Raw genomic sequence first — 18618 nt, forward strand, 5'->3', positions numbered from 1 at the left:
CCTTCCCTGAGCATCTGTTCTGCATGTGTTGAACAGATCTTCTTTGTCTCTTGTCCAGCAACATGTGAACGAACTCGAGTTCCCTCAGGGAATGAAGGGATACAAGAGAAGTCAGCATAAAGATTTGTGCTGGAAAGATAAAAGATAACAGCCTGTCAAACTGCAGACCTTTAAAGCTTAACACTTTCTTTCAAATTTGCTCTCACACCGCTATCTACTGCCAAAATATTACGAGTTTGTGACCCCAACTTACATTTACTGCTTCTTATCAAGACATTTCAGACAAAAAAAAAAAAAAAAAAAAAAAGGTAGGAAAAGTACACTGTATAAACAGAAAAACTTAATCGGTTAATTTGTGTCACAAAATATCATGAGATCTGCTCAGTTTTTAGCAATCACAACTATGCAAGACAGCCTGTGGAGTCAGGCAAACATTTTCTTTGGTCACTTCTTTGCAGAAGTGATTTTATTGCTTCCCACACATGCAAACCTTCCTTGCCTCCCCCAAAAGTTTAAATTCATGGTTTAACCCCGATATATTCAAAGTACCAAGACATCAGATCTTGCATAGTTGAATGTCCCAGCCACCTAATCATGTAAACTTAATATAATTTCATGTTGAATCAAAGAGTAATCCAAGAACACTTAAAAAACCACAAACTAAAATGTTTGAGGTTTAGTTAGTTCAGGGTGTCCCCACAACAGCACTGTGCAAATTTTCCCAAGCTCCCTGTAACAGAGTTGGCTTCAGAAAAGTACATTTAAGTCAGAGCAAGAAAATAATTGAAAAAACCCACTTCTATTAACAACTAAAACATATCAGCACAGTATTGTAACAAGACCATGTTGGTTTAAGATCCCAAGTCCTTAATAAGTCCTTAAATAAGATATTTGGTTGGTAGCATTTGTCTATATTGTCCTCCTGGAGTCAGCCTCATGCTTCAAATTTCCAGTGCAGACAAATTTACCTGTTTTCAGACTATAGCACATGCTAAAACATTGCCATTTCAGATTCTGATTTGAGTAAATCACTCAGTTTCTGTAAACAGTTTTAATTAGGAGAAGAAAAAATGGCCTGAAAGCTGTTCTTTTGTCACTCCCTGAAAAGAAAGTGGGCAAACGCACTTCTTGAGGGACATAAACTATGTACTGAGGTGAAAATTTTCAGCTACTACAGCAAAGAATTGGGAAAACTAATACACAAGCCTGAGATGTAAAAATTGTGGCATAAATTTTTACAATTACCAGCTATTTGAATCAATGAATATATTTGAATTCAACTCTATAATACAGTTGTATTTAAATGTTGATCCAGTCACTTCTCAGCTAGCAGCTTAAACAACTCTGAGACAGGTTATATACTTCAGAGCCTGAGAGGCATCATGCTTCAGAGAAGTGGTATTTCATTTGATATAATACAAATTCTGAGTACAAGAAGCACTCATAAGGAAAAAAAAAAAAAAAAAAAAAAAAAAAAAAAAAAAAAAAAAAAAAAAGAAGAAAAAAAAAGAGTCAACAAAAGGGAAGTTTGGGAGAAAGACACTTGGGAGAGCTGAGATGGCAAATCGCCCTTATTTCTTGCTGCCCTTGCATTATTTGGCTTCATAATCAGGATTTCCGTGGGATGGCACCGGAAAATAAGACATACTGGTGCTGCTGGGAATCATCCCTCTACTTGCTTTGTCTGCACCTGGAGCCTGCACCAGCTGTATGAAGATGAAAAGGTTGGCTGCTTCTCATACACTGTTTTTGGCAAAGGTGGGTGTACTACAGCAGTACCAGTTCCTACAGAACCACCTGTGCTCCCCCCAGTGCACCCACAGAGTACCCAGCATGTGTCTGAGATCACCTGGATCCTCCATCCCTCAGCCTGCATGATTTGGTGCAACTCTCTCCTCACAAAGGCCACCCAGGAGCTGACTAACAGGAAAATCTATTAGCTGCTGCTCACCTGGTCTGGATTTTCAAAGGTCAACAAGAGGGTACATTTCCTATTATGAATCCCCCATGCTCCCCAGACCCAAGGACTGTTCCATTACTCCATTTCTTGTTGAGTATAGATCCACATTTTGATAATGCGCATGATGGAAACTCTCTCAGCTTTCTGGAATTCATCACAACCTTGATCCACTTCAAGCATATTGGTAAGCATGAAACAATACAAAGAGCCTTCCAACTGTCACCTTGGATTTGTCATTAAATGTGGAATATTATGGAAAACTTTCAAGAGGTGAAATATATAACTTCCAAACCAGCAAAATAAGCAAAACCTCACTTCATCATGTTTAACAAGCTCTCAGGTGCCTCCCTACATTTATACTGACTTGCAGCTAGCTACAGTGATCCTATCAGAGCCATTATCAAAAGTCAAAGCCATTCAACAAAATATTCCAGTAATTTTGACATGATTACAGTTGCAGATAATGTATTTTATCACACTGTGATAAAGCATACATCTTAGCAGTGTGTATGCCATCCACTTAGTCTGCAGTGCATCTTTTAGTAAAGCGTGGGTGGTTAAATTTAGCAAATTGTACCAGCTCACTGAAGTCTACCCAATGGAAGTTCTCAGGTCTGTTACACCACCTATGCTGCGTTTCATCTGCAATACGAGCAAGACTGCTCTCTGAATACTTGAAACACAGCCACTGGCTCATGGTCTGAAGTAAAACATAGGTATTGCTGTAATTTAAAATGTGCTAGTTAGAATATGTTTCTAAGTTTAATATATGTGTTAGTTATATTATTCTGTGATTTAATGCAGTGGAGTGTGCATTGGCAGAAACCCAGCAGGGAATTTTTGAGAATTCGTGCACAAATAGAATCACTAAAACAATTTTAAGTGATCTGCACGGTGAGCTAGATAAAATTTGTAATACAGTAGCCATATAAAAATAGAAAATAACTGATTGAGCAACTATTCCTCATGCAATCATTTTTGTTATTAAAAATATAAAGTATTGGTGCAAGGCTTCTTTTGTTGGCCATTTTTCTGTGGTATAGAAACACTAAAATCAACAATCTCTGCCCCTCCGTAGTAAAACTATAGCCCTGTGTATCCACACATCAATACTGTAACATTTGAAGGTTCTGAGTCTTGGCTAAAATGAGTCCATCTGTTGTGCTTCAAGTAAGATATTCCCATAAAATACAGATGCAATAAGAGATGTACACTTGCAGTCTTATGGCTTGGGGTTTAAGCAAAAAAGTTAAACCTTCTGCCTTGAAGAAAAAAAATATCTGAGGCAAACCAACGAAGCACAAATGGCTTCATCTTTTGATGTTGCTGGATCAAGCCTGCTTTGCTGGCATGTTCAGAATCAAAAGAAACATCCTGATAATGAGACATAGTGTTTTTGTGATCTTTTTTGATTTCCTGTATTAGCATTAATGAAATAAAGAAGGCAACATCTGAAGTCTAAGGTCTTCATTCTTGCATAGCACATTAAAAAATCCTTTGCGGTCAAAAGAAAACTTTTTTAAAAAAGAGATGTTTCTTACACATTCCTCAGACAAAAACCCTATAAACTTGTTTTGTGGTATGCAAACCTATTTCTCATTAAGTTTACTGTTCTTTACTTGCTTTCCTCATCTGCTTACTAATGTTCCATTTATGGGAAAATCCACATAGATGTTCAAGCCACTTGCATTGCTCACATCCTCAGAACCTGAAGCTGACATGACACATAGGTATATGCTGACCCCCACACAATAGGATTTTCACCTGTTTGTATATTTATGATCCTTCCTTAGAAGGAAGTCTTAACCCTCTAACTCCTTGACCTCCTGGAAAAATTGTTTTGGGAAAAATAAAATGTAATTAGTCATCTATATCAGATGTGGTTTTCTTTTCCTGAGTATCAACAGTGAAAACTGTCCTCCCCTCAAGTAAAAGAGAGTCAGAATATGACTTTGGCAAGTCCCACTGCTCTGTATATCACCCCTGAGCTAATTTCAGAGGAGTCGCTATTTCTGGTTTCTGTTCATTCCTGCCATGATGAAAATACAACTGTTCCAATTTTAAGAACAGAAACTAAACACAGCAATTTAAAAACTGTTCCAACTAAATGTTTTTATAAATGTTGAAAGTTTTCAGTGCACTTAAGCACTTAGACATGTGCATAACTTTAAAGACAGGATTTGATGGCATTGGTTTAAAACAGAATAATTCCCAAACTGGAGTTTTAGGTATATATAACTTTCCTCTGAAGTAAGTCAGAAAAATACCTTCTTTGACTTCAATTTAATAAGATACAGTAAGTATGTGCTTAAGGGCAGTACCTTCTGACTTGGCCAAAGAAGGCAGCCAGTCATGGCACAGAAACAGTCCTCATTGTTTAATGAGTTTATCTATTCTGGAAAAAGAAATAACTGCTTTGTATGAAGCTTTGAGAAAAAGGCTTCTGAGTGGTCCATGGTCTGGAGGAAGTGTGTGAGCCTCCTGTTAGCCATCCACGATGTCACAGAAAAAAATGGGGCCATAGGCAGTTTTCCGTCTCGAGCTCTCTTTGAACACACTAGTCAGCAATAACAGGCCCAAAGAACCTGTGATCTCTGTGATCTCACCTACTCTGCCAGGAAATTAAACCCACCAGGGCAAAGTTACCCTCTCCAAGCACATTTCAATTAGCAGAAGTATTCTGTGTCAGTTTGATCTATTATAATGCCTACCAATGACATATCTGACCCTATAGTGGGGACCCTAAAATTGGATTTGCCATCTTATTTAACCGCTCCTCATTTTTGCTCCTTCTTGATCTCCTGTACCTATCAGCTTTGAAGTCAGATATGATTCTGAGCAGAGTACAGACTTTGCAATGACCAAATTGAAAAAAAAATCCTCTTGCAATTTTTTTATGATTATGTAAATTATCCCCACATAGGTTTATATATTCTTATGAAGAATAAGACACACAAGGTATCAGAATAGATGCCAGTTACAACTGCCTCACTGAACTTAAAAAACAAGTCAAAGGACTTCTAGTAAATCTGCAAATTATTCATATTATGTTCTCTTAGAAAAGTATTTTTCACTTAGATATTAAAAGAGTTACAGTAGCAATAAATGTTATATGACCAGTGACTGGAGCAGAACTTGCTGAAAAAGGAGCATCTATCTCTATACTTTCAGTTTAGTTACTTCATCCTTCCTATTAAAGTCTTATTTTTGAGTATCTAATTTCTCAAAGCTTATGCCTGCATAAACATTTCAGCTTCTTATTAATATAGCTGAGCTTATTTCTTTTTATCTTAATATATTCAGTACCTCAGAAGGCGCCACAGCTGGAATGCAGCTCTTGGATATGATCTTAAGTGCTTCAAAGGGAACGAGAGAGGTCAGCATGCCTGAAAGAAAAGATATCGCCACTGTCAAGGACCAAAGAGATTGTGACAAGATGGGAATACAAAAGTTAATACAGAAAACCAGGGACGGAACCATAGAGGTTCTAGCGGTGTCACAGTTAAAATTATTTGCTTTCCACAAAGGAACCATGGAGCATATTCAAAATCCAGAAAAAGCCTTCCCAAGAGGCAAATGAAGTCTGATAACTCACTGCAAAGTTATAGCAAAGATATTCCTTACACAAATACAAAGCAGCTTAGTAAAATAAAAGCACTTTGTAAATCAATATTATTCCTGAGAAAAGCCCACAATTTTTTTGTCAAGCTAAAAGGTTGTCAAGTTCCGGCATATTTTAATAGTTAATCAGGCTGCTGGTGTGCGTGTATTTAGCTACATTGGAAGTAGTGAAGTACCATAGGAAAATGCTTCTTGCAAAAGAAATATGATGCATCAGCTTTTTCAAAGTAATATTAGTAAACCAGTGTAAATGAAATCAGCATTTGCCCCCAGTTGCCTCAGAGGAAACAAAATTCTAAGCTTATTAAGAACGTTCAAAGGAAATACAGAAAGGAAAAGGTCTAATGAAAAGGAATGTTTATATGGAGCTTCAAATAGTTTGTGTCCATATACAAATATTTATTCAGGGATTATTGTTAATGAAAATTCTTCTTATGGAGTTCAGCCTCCATAACATCTTTCAATTTTCCTAAAGTTAGTCACATGCAGAAAAGCAAGCATTCCAGATGTTTTTATGCTGCAGACAGACATCTTACAGGTAAGGTCACATCATCCATTTCAGTTCTGTATGTTGTGAGCCACATTGTTCTTCTCCCAGCCATTTCCCTACACACAAGAAGCTGAGTCTCTTTCAGGTAAATAGTAAAAAGTAATGAAGAAGACCCCAAATTTCATGCATTAATACTTTATATAGTCCAAATACCCATATATTCACACATTAAATCACCATCCCTAGCATGTGCAACAAAATGTCACATACCTCTGTGAAAACTTCATATAACAAATGCTGAATTTGATAGGTAAATGCAATGGCAGGCTGACAAAGACTTGTCAAGAACAGACAAGACAGAGGAGTCATTTTGTCACTGAGTGAATACACGTAACATCAGTCATGAGGACTTGGCACATGCAGAAACCTGCAACTGGCACCATCACTAATTCAGCAATTGCAGCAATATTCTTTGAGGTAGAGACCTCATCAGTAACATAAATATATATATATTTTAAAAAACCTATTTCACAACAGGTATTATTAGTTATCAAATACTATTTTTTTTTTTTTTTTGGGGGGGGGGGGGTCCTTCTCCAATAGTGATGCATTGGTGCTAAAGAAGTACCACCCAAAATCCAGATGCAGAACACATCCAAAGCTTCTGTCAAGGCTCTTTGCCTCATGACAAATCAATACTTGCTTCTCACATGATGACCCAAGAGATACTGAATGGACAATCTTGTTTTACCACCCTCTATCCTGTCTCCTTCTAAGAGAGAGTAACTGAAATATGAGCTAATTGCCTACATGGTCAAGAGGCAAATGAAGACTGCAAAACCTCCCAATCACAAATACAGATATTACCAGCAATGGTTACTCAGGTCTCATTGCTGCTTGTAGAGAATGGGAACTATCAGAACTGGCACTGAACCATCAGAACAGAGAAAACCAGGAAACCGCTCCAAAAGTAACCTTTGTGAGGCCTTGCAGATCTCCCTTCTGCAAGCAATTTCTGTGAGCACAATGTTCCAAGTGCTGCAAATTCATGGGCCAGATCCTTCTGAATGGTGTGACTGCTAAAAAGAATCTGATTTTTCACCACAGCCCATTTAATTTCTTTTCTTCTTTGGATTTGGACCTCAAGATAACTAGAAAATGCAAACAACACTTTTCATTTATGGCAGAGACTGAACTTTTATTCAATATATCTTGACCTGTGTTAAAAAAAAAAAAAAAATTTGTTCTAAAGACTGAGGGTTAAAAGCTGGTATTAGTAAATATCACAGAATTCAGCACTGAAATTGCAAGGGTTCCTAATCCTTGTTTTGAATGAATTTGGACAAAGTAATCTAGGTTTGATATTACAGTGTTTACAGGTTTGGGTTTACCGGTTTTCACGTGCTCTTGAACAAAACTTCAGTTCTTGATTTTATTTCGGTTAACTGCAGTCTTGAAGTCTATATTAATTTGGGAGGGCCACAGAGAGTAAAACCCTTCCAAGCCTCTGGTTCTCACACTGAGAATCAATGCATCCATACTTTTTTCTGACTGATATCAGAACTGTCTGGCTCTTACATTGCAATTACTATCATAGTTTTGTAGGCAGTAAATAAGACAGATTGCTGCAAACAAATTTGCATTCTCTAGTTGCAAGCATCAGAGTCATTTCATGAAAAGAAGAGCAGAGTGATTTCTAGCACAACAGTGGAGCAAAGGTTGAATAACAGATGGCCAAATTCCTCTACCACTTCATTTAAAATAATATTTTTGCAGCATTTCAGCTTTGCTTGTTGACCTTACACTTGAGTATTGATCACAAATGATTGCACTTAGTTCATAGTAGGTTGATCATATCCTGCACTCAGGCTGTCTCTCTGCAGTGTAAAATACAGAATAATCCAATACAATAATCCATTTGAATTGATGAGTTCTTTGTAAAAGAAGCCAAACCACAAGATCAGAACACTGTGATTGCGTAGAAGGGCAATAAGTGACATAGGTTATTTACTGATTGATACTTCGCTATAGTAATAACACAGCTTCTATTGGAAAACATCTGGAAACATTACAGTACAATAGTTCTTTTAAAATAATGAGGTCTATCAATCATTTGTATGACCAATGAATGTGAAAGATCTTCATGTTGTCCATAAAACAACCAGACCTGAAGCTACTCACTCATGACTGGTGATTTTGCTTTGGCCAGGACAAATAGGTATCTGCAGAGCAGCTGCTGTAATCATAACAGAGACTATCTTCTCCAAATGGATGCATGTGCCAAGACTAGGAAATGCACAATGTGGAAAATAGCTCACCAAAGAAGAGAACAAAGCCACAACTACAAAGGTAAATAAGTCAAAGAGATTTAGCTCAGTAAGATTTACAGATCTTGAGCATGACTTCAACCCTAAATGCTAACAAAAATCAGTCCTTGGTTGTTTAATTTTTTATTTTTTTTTTTAGTTACACCACTTCAAAGAATACAGGTAAGTCATGGTATTATTAATTCTCTCTCAGCATAAACCAGATAAGACTAATGTGTAAGAAGGGTATGTTGCCATATAAGGTAAGTAAAGACAGACCTGGAGTAATAGAGGTGGAATTCAGCTTTTTAAGAAACTGCTGCTCAGCAGAGGCAGTGAGATTTCAGTAAAACAAGCCCAAATGCTTGCACTACTCATTATAGTAATGCTTCGTTCTGCAAAGAGAAGGCAACAGATCTATCAAGTTTTCCCAGCTGTTTCTGCTCTCCACTGTTGCTGAACTGGTCAGCCTCACATCTCCTGCTCATGTTGCAGTGTATTCTGGTGAGCATGAGCAGTGCAAGAATGAGAAGCTAGAGAAATGGAGGAGGAGGAAATGGTGCAGATAATACAGGGGAGAAAATGACTGTGAGAAATTCTTACAGCTGCAGAAGGGGACAGAAAAATTAGAGTCTGATGTGGCTTTGCATTGCTTGGGGCAAATCAAATACACCTAGGTTCTTAGTTGAAGAATTTTCCAATGTCTGCCAAAAATATGGGATCCAATCTCAGATTTCACAGATTAGATCCTTTATCCAAACTACTCAGACTTGTGCAACATTAGACACTTCTACTCATATGAAGGCACCAAATCAAAGGTCTGAATTTCCTTTGCATCTCCTACCAAGTGCAATTATTTCAAATTTCTGGGATTAAACATATGTGGAAAAGCAGTTACTTGGATCCAAAATATGGTCAATCACCTCTTTCCATACATTTTTTCCAGGAAAACTGAAATATGGCAAGTATTTCTCATTTACAATCCAAATTACCATTTCAAGAGATCCTTTTGCCTAGAACCTTCAGTTCAGGCAACTTTTAAGTTTGGTTTAGAGTCCTTTACTACTTCATTATTATTTCCTCTTCTGTTCAGCCTCAACTTTTCTCATTAGCTTTTACTTTCTTTGTCTAGTGTGGAGAAAACAATTGATTGGCCAGTCGCATTTCCAACAGTGTAACAGGAGCAATTTTAGAGTAATCAAAACTACATGAGAAATTTACTGACTTCTATCAAACTCCAATCTACCATTTCAGCAACATTGTTGTAACACTATTCCAATAATTTAGTCCCTTCTATTAAAAAGTTATTCAAAGACTCACAGAAGAAAATGAGGGAGTTTGATAGAACAGCGCAAATTACAAATGCTGAGTGAAAATGTGGAGAGTATAGAATACTCCCAGGCATGCAGAAGACCAAGGGCACTAAAAGTAAACAACATCTGATCATCAATTTCTCTATTTTTTCACCCTGTATTGGGTGAAAGAAAGATCTGCTATCAGCCATTTAAAATAATAATATATAATATATTCTCACAAACAGCAGGAGTTTGCAAAAGGAGGGTTGGTAATGAATCTGTTTCTTAAGCAGGCAACTACCTATACAAGTACATGCACTACAAACCAGTACTTTAAAAGTAGCTATTTATAAGCAGAGAGATTAATGAGGTTAATTTTTCACATATATTACAAGACAGTTTCTCAAGCCCAGACTGAGGAAAGGGGTGAGTGCTGAGTCTGAGGCCAGATGGAATATTGCCCTTTCAGATCAATGCATAAAAAGTGCCTTTTGCCATATAAATAAACAGGGAAAAAGAAAACAAGCCTAATTATACCCACCTTTCTAAGAAACATTTCCAAAAATACTTATTGGCCTTATCCGGAGTGGAAAGTTTCAGAGGGAGCACCAGAGGTGTTTTATTTTAGCTTGGCATGAGTAGAGAAATTATTAGGAATGATTTCTGAGTGTGGCAAATGCAGCTGCTTCTCAAAGACATAGTTTAAGGGTTCTACATAAAGCCATAAACCCTCAGAGAGACTCATAAAGAGCTGGTATGAATTCATTTGAATATAAGACCTTTTTTTAAAAAGAGACAGTTGGATACTGTTGTAACAGAGCTCAAGGCAATGTCATTAAGACAATAGTGGGAATACAGTGATCAGTTGCTCCCAAGTATTACCGTGTTCAAGGGTAGGCACTCTAAAACTCCTGTTAAGATATCACAAATCACAATTTCTACTAAGAAGAGCAGAAAACTTCCCAAGGATTATAAACTCCCAAAGTTTTAGCAAATGGATTTTCTGTACACTAACTGTTCAGAAACAGGCAGAAATATTTCAGAAGAAGAATAAAGTTAAATGCCTCATTAAATCTTACTAGACTCATTTTGGAACTACAAGAAACATCCCTGATATGTATGAACTTTGGGTGGGGACTGAGAGAGAGAAAAAATCTGGTGGGTCAGCCACAAAGAGTTCTTTGGACTAGACAGATGTAACTTTTCCCTTTAGGGGAGTTACACTGGCAGCACAGAGATGGAAGGAAAGGCCAATACACCAGCAGAAAGTTTCTCTATTTTCAACAGGAAATTCTCCATCAAATATAAACAAGAAGAAATGAAAAACTGCTCACTCTGTTGCTGAAAATGTTTTGGCCATTTGTGATGCTGACACAACCAAAGATGCTTCAGAAAGTACAGATCAAGTCTGTTCTGCATACCTACAGGGCACCTTGCATGTAGGGTAACAGATTAGTATGCAATATTTGAGAGACTGTTGATGAAGATGGGGCTTCACCAACACTTATTCAATGTTCATCTCACATGCATCAAAAATCCCAATTCCTCTGCTTTGAAATTTCCAGCACGTATTTTCAATTTCTTCTCCTATGCGCACACACACAATGTTTATGGATTACTAGGGAAATTCCTACATGGCAGTCAGCAGCAATACCGCTTTCTGTCACCTTTATAATTCCTTTAAAACTTTGCTAGCTGTACCTGCATTCTCCAAGCCTGTAGTAACTATGTAATACACTGCTAATCTGAAGCAAAAAATACAGTTCACCGAGAAAACAAAAATAGAGGTTCCATACATTTCAGAGATTTAGCCCAATCCAGCACTCCTGCACAATGCAGTAGAACCATTCATCCTCATATTTCACAGAAAGATGAAAGATTGTGGTTTCTACAAAGTGCAGATGTCAACAAATGTCATCTCTTGCAAGCAGGAAGGAAATCATAGCTCCTGAACGTAAAATATTTCATTGCAAATACTCTCTCTCCTATATAAAGCAAGGAGTTTTTAGTTGAAATATGTAAAAAAGCACTAAAATCATTGTCCAAGGAATATGAAATGACTAATAACATTTAGCCACATTAATTCAGTTAATATTAAAAGAAGAACTTCAGAGAAGATCACATTCAGAAATAAAGATAGCCTTTGTAGGAAAGGAAAGCCATCTGTAGGAAACATCAAGATGAGGAATAAATATTTTACAGTTATATTTTCAGGTACATTGTAAGTGTACCTGATTTTGCATCAGGTCATAAGGCAAGGAACTTGCTGTTTCAAATCCAGGTTTGCAACATTTTTCACCACATAATTTTGAATATAAACAGTTTAAATCTTCATGTGTGATACACATAAGAACAGAAATACTCTGACTATTACAGCTCTGTCATATCCCACCATTTTCAGTTCTTCCTTTGGTTTCAGTAAGCAATGGATCTGGCTTGAAGATCTGAGGAATCACTGATTTTCCTCTCTTTTGAGAAAGTCTAGAATTTCCCTACTCTATGGGAATACTATATAATAGTTTAAAGAATAATCTACCTTATTTATTCTTAAAAGCAGAGAGAACAAAAGAAATTAATTAACCATTAACAAATTTAAAAACATATATTTCACTGAGTGTCCCTTTGATGTTAAGGACAAAGATTGACTAAGATTAGGCCTATCAGCTGCTGAACTTGTATACTGTGACCCCAATGCTCATGCTGAGCTTCCTACTGCTAATTACAAGTCTGAGTTTCCTCTCAAAACTATGTTTCTCCAGAAAGAGAAAAAGCAGTCTGGCTGTATTTTATGCTAGCACTCAATCCCCAAGTCACTGGTTTTATTTTCAGGCTATCCATCAGAGAATTAACCCTCCACTGTTTTTCTTCAGTACAGATAATAAGTAACTGTTCATACAATGGTGGTAATAATAACCAATTTCTCTGGCACTGCCAAAATGAAATATGCCTGTAATTTCCTATTTTCTGAGTCTTCTTTTTCTCCTGTCTATCCAAAGCATCAGCATCAGCTTTCTTCCCTGCTTTGTTTCACAGTTGAGACTCTGCCAAGATTCATCATTTCCTGCTTACACTGCAATCTAAACCAGACCTTTTAATCAGATTCTCTGTTATGAATATCTTTCCTTTTCACTTTTACCTAAGACTCATGAGCCCAGAGAATTAGAGAAGTGATGGTTTGTTTCCATCTTCTCCTCTCATTTCCTTTCTTTTATCACATATTCAAGCATGATTTAGAGGTGAATATAAACAAAAATCCAGAGACTGTATCTGAATTCATACCATTTTTATACTAGTAGAGGACACTTAAATCAGTTTCTTTCCAGAAATTTCTAGCAAGGATCAGTTGAAGCTATCCATTCAATATAGAATTTATCAGCTACAGATCCCAAACCAAAAGACCAGTATTTCACATAAAAGTATTTTAAAAAGTAGGCTGGTACTTTTTAGAAAACATTTTTCCCAAATTCTTTTGCTGGTAGGAAAAGAGTGAGAAATATGATTTCACCATAATTTCATCATTACAAGAATTATCAAGTAAGTTAGGAAAATAAATGTAGTTATTATAAGCTCCAAGCAGCAGATTTTCTTTTATTTTCTATAATCATATAAATTATAATTTTTCTTATAATATTAATTATTTTTTGTGGAATAGAAGGAAATAAATTTTCTGTATTTCACATACAGCAGTTTTAGCATAAACAACAAAAAAATGTTTGAAACCACTGGCATAATTCCCTCCTATATAGGCTTCTGTTACCCTCAGTAAAACATAGTAACAGTTCTGCTGTCAACTTATGTCTTGTATTACTGGTTCATAAATATACACTAAAATGATATTGTTAACACAACACATATCACAGTGATGGATTCTTTAAAAAGCACAACCTGGTATATCTGTCATTAGCCCAACAGGAATGGTAGATGTAGATTTTCTACTGCTAGGATAGCAGTCCACAAGTTTATAAATTGTCATGTAATTAACCACAGAGAACATAGGGTTAACAGAAAAGAAGTCCTCTAACATTCTTCATCTTATAAAGTCACATGTTAGCAGCTCTATCTCCTATTAACTTCCAAAACTTAGCAGTAATTTCCAGGTTTCTTTCATTAATGACATTAGTGATTGAATGGCTTAGGAGATTGGCTAGCGCTCAGCGCCCTTTCCATTCAGGACAAGCCTTCCTTGTGACTCAGAGTAATGGTTATCTGGAGGTTAACCTCCTTCTGCATGGCTGGGGGACTCCTGGACTTAGCATGAAATGGGCTGGGAGAAAATTCATACTGCATTCAACATCGGACTACAGTCCAAATATAACTCATCTAAGTAATACACATTCTCACAGCTACAGAGTCAGGAGCTGGGTGTTAGTCCCAACCAACAAGCCAGGCAACGGTTTGGGATACATCTCAGACTGCTACGCTGGTAAATCCTGAGCTCACAAGTTGTTGTTGCTGCCTTTATCTCCAGTCATAGAGAAAAATTTTACTGTTCCTTACATATTTTATTCTTGTTAATAATTTTTTTGCTGTTTATGTTCACTGTGTAAATGTTCCATGCTCCTGTTTTTATTGCTTTAAGAATAAGTTGTCCCTATCCTTCATTTGCAAGTTTCACAGATTATTTTTTACAACTTTGCTACAAGGGGAACTCCACAGTAAGAAGATGAGTATTTCAAAGGAGCTGGAGCCTAAATGATTTCTGTGCCTCTCAGCTCATTTCCAGAGGAAGCTGGAAGAGATGATGCTTGTTAAATGCTGAATGCCACAGAGAAAGACTCTAGGACTCTCTCCCTGGCACCACAGTAATTTCTAAACACTAAATCCTTGTGTGTCACAGACTCAGTTCTCTATTCTCATAGTTTGTTGCCCAGTTCACTAGAGAAAGGAAGCAAGACAATAACTGTATGTTTAAAAGAACAATTTTTCTGAATAGGCAACAGGTTTTGCATTGAACTATCTCAAGGTTGCTTTCTAAATCTACTGAATGCTCTTTGAACTGCAGCCCTCTTGCTTGTAATCAATTTGGAGAAGCAAAAATACTAACCTTGAAGTTTCTCCTCACCCCATTTGTAAGAGACTAATAGCAATTAGTACTTTAAACAATTCACAATTTTATGGCATGTTGTAGAAACATTCTGCACCTGACCCCATAATGCAATGTACCGGAGGGAGTATGTTACCAGGGGTCTGGAAGGGATATGAGACCAAAAAGAGAGGCTGGTCTCTGGAAGGCTGATACTACTAGTAAATATCAACAAAATAGACAAACTGTATGGTTTTGCAGTTTTTCTTAAGGATGCCAAGTCCCTTGATGTTTTCAAAACACCCAGACTCCTCAAGACTTGCTTAAAAGAGAGGAAAGAAATAATGTTTTTCTAAGAAATCTGGCTTTCCCAGCTGTTTGAATGGATTAATCTGTTTCTACTGTGCATTTGCCCTTAAGGTACCTTGCGTTCCTTCAGTGCTTGTGGGTCATAAAAAATGGAAATGCGCTACTATGTAGGAAACAAAAAGGTTATAGAACAGGAGCAGTTAAGCTAGAAGTTCTTATCTACATCAAGAAATTACTTTTGTAAGAGAAAGGAGATTTCAAATTATTATTGTCAAACTCAATTCTTTTTCCAGGTTTCTTTTAAGAGACAGAGTTTTTAAAGTGGTTAGAGTATTACATAGTTCAGATTATAATAAACAACATATCTTGACACTAAAGAAATGTATCACACAGTATAGACCAAATTACACAAAAAGATGAATGGTTGGTTGAAAACTCTTTTCATATCAAAGCCAAAATCAAGGCCTGAAAGAAGCATTTCCATCTTCTGCAAGATGCATGAGAAAACCATATAATTTACTATAAAAAATTCTTTCACATGTGAAAAGTACAGCATTCAGAGAGTTCAATACATTAATTAACTCCCACAATTCAATGTCTTAATATCGGCTGGCAAAACCTCTTTTAATGTTACAGCCTGTATAAATACACAGGAGCCCCACAGATACCACCGCTTTATCAGGTAATGGTTTGGTCCAGATTTGTTTACTTGCTAAATATACCAGAGATTATACCTGAGAGACGGTAAAGTCATGCCAATGCATTGGTCTTTTTATCTTCATTAAGCATTCTCACAGCTGCTATTCATTCACAAATCTTTACTAGGTTAATCCCAGAAGTTCTCAAAGCTATCTTATTTTGGTAATTTCCAGAAAAAAAATATTACTCAGGCACAAATTAATTATACAAGCAGATGTTTCTCACCTAATGAAAAGGTTTGGCCAATAGGCATGGCTTACTTTGATAGTAATAGCTTGACATGTCAAAGTAAAATGTCTTGTAAGATCCATGGCACCTATAATAGATGTGACTGGCTTGCAGTTTCAAAACTCCATTGTCTTCCCTAAAGAATTAGCTAAAATGTACACTCTATTCAGTGTTGAAACAGCTTAAATTGTCTAGCTCAAGCAGACAAGAGCTTAAAAACAATCTTTTCCACAGTTCTAGACTTCTTGTCAACTTGGGCTAGAGGTGGAAGGCCTTAGTCATAATGTGTTGGTCCCTTGCTGTGTTTAAAAGTTTTTTGATAAAAGGTGATGTAGAACTGACAATGCTGCAACCTCTGTGATGTTAGGCAAATCACCAGGTTGCACACAACTCACCAAACTCTGGTATTTATGAAATGATAAACATTTCTGGGGCATAGATTCTCTCCTGAGATCTCACCTGAGGATGGTCCTTGAGGAAACTTCATGATTTAAGCTAACATTTTTCTATAACAGTATGTGTGAAGGAGAACCTGAGTTATTCTCCTCTGTGCCACTTACTTTTTTGGAGGGCACTGCACACATAGATACTCAGACATCCAAACTGGCTCCATACAGGATTAAAACACCATTTTTCTTAATTCACTATGTTTTGATATGTTTGAGAAAGTCTACAGAGGATGTGAAACCATCCCAAATATTTAGAATTAGTTCTCAAAATGAGAGAGTTACTTCAGCCCACTTTAGCTCACTGTCTTTGACTTTGGTCAACAAAACCACCTCCCATGCTATAGGCATGCCTCTATCTTCTCTCATTCTGCAGAAAGTATTCTTTGAATCTCCTCTAGTCCCTCTTACAACATCTGGCTTCTTTGTTCTGCCTTTATTAATTTTCCACTACTTCAAAACTCCTGCCTGCAGATAGGAAGCAAAAAAGCCTTGGCTTTCCAAGCCCATTGTCACAAGCTATTTCCGTCTCAACAACTAACTTCCACAAGGTATCTATCCCTCGTCTGCAGGGAATGTGGTTAAGCCCTGGTCAGAAGCATCAGAAACACATTCAAAAAAGATTTTTAAAAAATTAAAGTCTTATAACTCCACGAAGTCCACCAGAACACACTAGATACACACGGATTCTGCAAACTTATCAAAATCATAAATACCTATATGTGGGAAAGTTCAGCACAGCAATGGTTGCAAACCTGTGAGAAATGTTTTTGATTTCCTTCCAAAAGTTTTTTAAAGCTTTATCCATGTGGGCATGAATTAACACCAATACATGAATAGTGAAGGACAATTTAAATAAATTATCTGGAAACAACTTATAAGCTCAAAGCTTCTGCTTGAAACGTCTCAGCAATTTCAAACCAAAGAAAAAATGCATAAAATGTCCATACCTTTCACTTAGACTGCAAACTGGAAAAAGGCAACATTTGCATATAATTTACTACAAATGGACTATCCTTCTCCTGATGAAACTCCTAAAAGACTTAGGATAAAGTGAGCTACTATGCCTTTTCAGCTTCTTCCTTATGGAACAGGGAGCATTTTTTATATGCTTTAAGCAAAGAAAACTACAGAAGGGTGAAAAATCAGACTGTCTGTATGGAGACAAACACGCAAAGAACATTTTTAAGGTAGAGTGCACAACATCTATCCAAGTAGAAAGTGATATATGTCTGTAGGTACACACCTGTGTTTTTCCAGTGTGATACGTGTCACATACGTGGATATATGTGCACCTCACTCAGCTGCAGCATCATGTACTTATAGGAAACAGCCAAATCAGGCACAGGTGCCTGGCTGGGACACTGGAATGTGGATAGTGATGAATCCTGACGTATAGAGTGTCCATTCAGCTCCTCAAGGATACACGGGAAAGAAATATGAATTTCTAATGTAATATATTATTGTTTTATATTGAAAACATATTTCCAGCATTTGCAATCTATTGTAAATATAATGAGCCTGACATTTTTAAACAATATGAGTAATGTATTGACAATGCTGAATGACACAGGTGCTTATTATAGACAAAAATAAAACACAGTTGACAAACATTCTTAACTGTCTCCCTAATTCCTCTACAGCTGGCCAAGCAATGATTGAAATTACTGGAAGAGAACTGGAGTACATAGGTAATGCTAAGGAGGTGTATAGATGTGACATCATGAAAAAAACGGAGTAGCACATATACCTCTTTTTGCCAGCTAAGAATTACATAGGTACTCAATAATATTAATTTAATTGTCAAAAAGTATGACTGCATACATGTATTCTTAATATCTCTGGAGTGCCACAGTAATGACAGGGGATAAATGTTTGTAAAAAGAGACTCTGAAAGAAAAAGTTCTGTGCTTTTCAAAAACCCCCCTAAAAATAGAAAACTTTGGAAATGTGATATTTTTATTTTTCACTCTTATAGGAGAAAAAGACAGCCTGGGGGCAGGGGGGGAAGGGTTGGGTTTGTTTTGTTTTTTTGGAATAGTACATCTCTGGGCCAGAGCCAACTTTCATAAAGATTAATGAAGGAGTGGAGACAGAGGTGCAAAACGATTAAATGTGTTATAATGGACATAAAGCAGACAAAGGAATACACTTCACATGATAAAGACAATACAGCTCACCACCAGTTCTTTTTGTGTTGAGAAAATATTTGAAGAAGGAAAGACTGGGAATCATATCACT

General features: G+C 36.7%; 1 long non-coding RNA gene across 2 annotated transcripts in view; it reads right to left on the minus strand.

The window, feature by feature from the left end:
* The window catches only part of LOC120753169 (uncharacterized), a 38594-nt gene that overhangs the window by 9475 nt on the left and 10501 nt on the right, over window positions 1-18618 (minus strand). Inside the window, exons 1-2 of one of the 2 annotated variants that reach the window (XR_009207882.1) lie at window positions 17624-17663; window positions 5267-5346 (exon numbers count right to left, since the gene is read on the minus strand). This is a non-coding gene — a long non-coding RNA (uncharacterized LOC120753169). Of the gene's footprint in view, window positions 1-5266; window positions 5347-17623; window positions 17664-18618 lie in introns of those variants that run through there. The other variant, XR_005700998.1, reaches the window with a different exon arrangement.

The sequence above is a fragment of the Hirundo rustica genome, chromosome 5, assembly GCF_015227805.2.
Source record: "Hirundo rustica isolate bHirRus1 chromosome 5, bHirRus1.pri.v3, whole genome shotgun sequence".
Taxonomy (NCBI): Eukaryota; Metazoa; Chordata; class Aves; order Passeriformes; family Hirundinidae; genus Hirundo; species Hirundo rustica.